Here is a 2575-nt window from a genome sequence, read left to right on the forward strand (position 1 = left end):
TACAGAGAACTGGAAACCTGCGTATCTGAAACTGCTCATGTCTCCTGTCTAGCAAAAACTCTTCTTTCTACTTCTCTATCCTGCTGGAGAGAGTATAGCAGTTAGCTCTTGGTGGAGGAGAATTTGGCAATGTGTTTATAAAACCTTAACAAAAAATATACATTTTTCATTTTAGAAATTCATTCTAGGGCTGGGGAGATAGCTTGGCAGCGTGTCTGCCTGGCAGTCTCAAAGTCCCAAGCTTAATCTCCAGTTTTGCATGCTGTGCTGGCCCTGGAACCCGGTGTGGTGGTGTATGCCTGTAATCCCAGTGCTGGGGAGGCTGAGGCAGGAGGATCACTATGAGTTCTAACTGCATTTAGCAAGATGCTGTATAAAAAAAAAGAAAAAAAATACATTCATTCTAAGGAAATAATTAAAGATTCACAGAGATATTGAGGTTAAATGATGTTAATTACAACTAAAATTGGAATTATTCAAGATGACTCATACCATAGAACATATAATTTTTAAATTTTTTTTAGAACATATAAATTGTGACAAGGTAGTGTTGTATAATTTAGCAAAATTATACTGAATTGCAATTATTGTTATGGAAAGATGTTTATTATATGTAAGTGAGATTAGTTATAGAAATACAAAGATTTTAGAATATCAGAAATAGATAAACATTAAAAAAAGCAGCAAGGGCTGATTCCCAAAAGGAATGGTCCCAGTTAAAATCATGGACAACTGATTTTCTTTTTTCTTAACTGTGTTTTCAGATTTTTTTTCAAACATCTAATATATAAAATAATCAAAAGTGATTTAAAGAAAAACATGTCATTTTTAGTATTTCTGTTAATAGGATTGAGATAGGAGAGTAAGGCTGGCACAAAACTTGTCAGGCAGTGGGTGGAATCTGTGAAGGTCCTGGACTCAGGGCATAGGCGTGGAGCGCAGGATCCAGGAGACGCTGCAGTTCTTGAACATCCTACATGGAACCAGTCAGAAAAAGTACTATTCTCAGTTCTGCATTTCCATTTGGTGAGAAACTATGTGAGTAGGAGATAGCGTAGTTTAAATCTGGTGTGAGGCCACGTGGGTTTTCAGTAGGGTAACGATCCCACTGCCTTCTTTGCATGAAGGGAAGCCAACCCAGGAATTACAGACACAAAGGACCATGATCATTGTGGCTGCAGTGTGTCATTCACGGAACCTCTCTGGTCCTCAGGAAGAACTTTCTTCCCACCCTCAATGAATGTACACCCCACTACCTTTTCTGTGTGTCATATCCTAGTGTTTGTTCAGGATGCCAAGAGTTCCACAGGACTCCAAAGCTGGTACCGATACAGACTTCCCTGACAGGGCTGAACCTTTTCAGTGAACACTGACAGGCCCCAGAGTCCTGAAGATTCTCACATCACAGTTCTCCTTGGGTGTCTCTCTCACTCTTTTTACCACCAGCTCTGCAGGTCAGGGCTTATTACCGCACACCTGAGCTACTGCAGTGGCCATCCAGCCTGACTGCACCCTCCATCCCATCCAGGCAGCAAGATGAGGCCCTCTAGACCCTTCTTTGATTCGCTGGCTCCTTGTACGGAATCCTTCAGTGGCCTCCATCCTGGGCTAAGGATTACTATGTCCCATTCTCCACCACCTGGCTCCAACCAGCAATGGCTTGCTGATGCTCACCCAGAACACAGCAAACTGCTCTGGGTTCACTTTCTTGGGACTGTGCTTTTCTACTTCTGTACCGTGCTCACCTGCTGGCTACTCTAAGATTACTTTATTTTCCATCTTTGCTTCTTCTTCACTAGTCAGTGCCCCACTTGACTGTCATCATCTCTTCTTGGTGCCTTTCCTCGTAGGCCCACTGGAAGTGCTTTTCCAGTCCCTGAACAGCGTAGTGTTTTGTACCACTCTTAGTTAATACTACCTGCTCAGCAGCTCTTCTTCCACCTAGTTGGGCCCACCTCCTTCCCTCCAGGTACAGTCTATCCATTCCCAAATCTGAGTCTTGTCCCATGGAAGTATTTGTCTTTGGCTCAGACTTCCTGTCCATTTCATTTCCTAATCTATGCTGCAAAAAAACAGAGATTGAGATGAGAAGCCTGGACCTGATCTTGGTCTGTTCCTCAACCCACTAGCATTAGTTTCTGCTTCCTATGTCTTACCAAAATCAAGCCAGCCAAGGTCATCAGTAGAGTCACTGCCCACACACAATAAACTCATGAAGAGGAGGGAGTATAATATACTGTAACAGCAAACATACACCGAAATGATACCAGGACTTGGAGGCAGATCTATTGAACATCAGATGAGCACTGACAGGGAATCAGCTGTCCCTCAAATGCCAGGTGCCCAAGCTCTGGGAGGGAGGTTTCTCTGGGATCTTCAGGGAGAAGTACAAAGGCAATGTACGTTGCTGGCTTTGGTTCTTACAATGCACATCGTAGTGACCAGCTACGCATCACAGTGATCAGCAGTTTCTTTTTTTTTTTAGGTACAAACCTCTGTTTTTTTTTTAAGTCAACAGAAAATGGAAATATACTTTTTAAAGTTTCTAATACTAGGAGAAGATATCATACAATGT

The sequence above is a fragment of the Octodon degus genome, unplaced genomic scaffold (assembly GCF_000260255.1).
Source record: "Octodon degus isolate 3935 unplaced genomic scaffold, OctDeg1.0 scaffold00136, whole genome shotgun sequence".
Classification (NCBI taxonomy): domain Eukaryota; kingdom Metazoa; phylum Chordata; class Mammalia; order Rodentia; family Octodontidae; genus Octodon; species Octodon degus.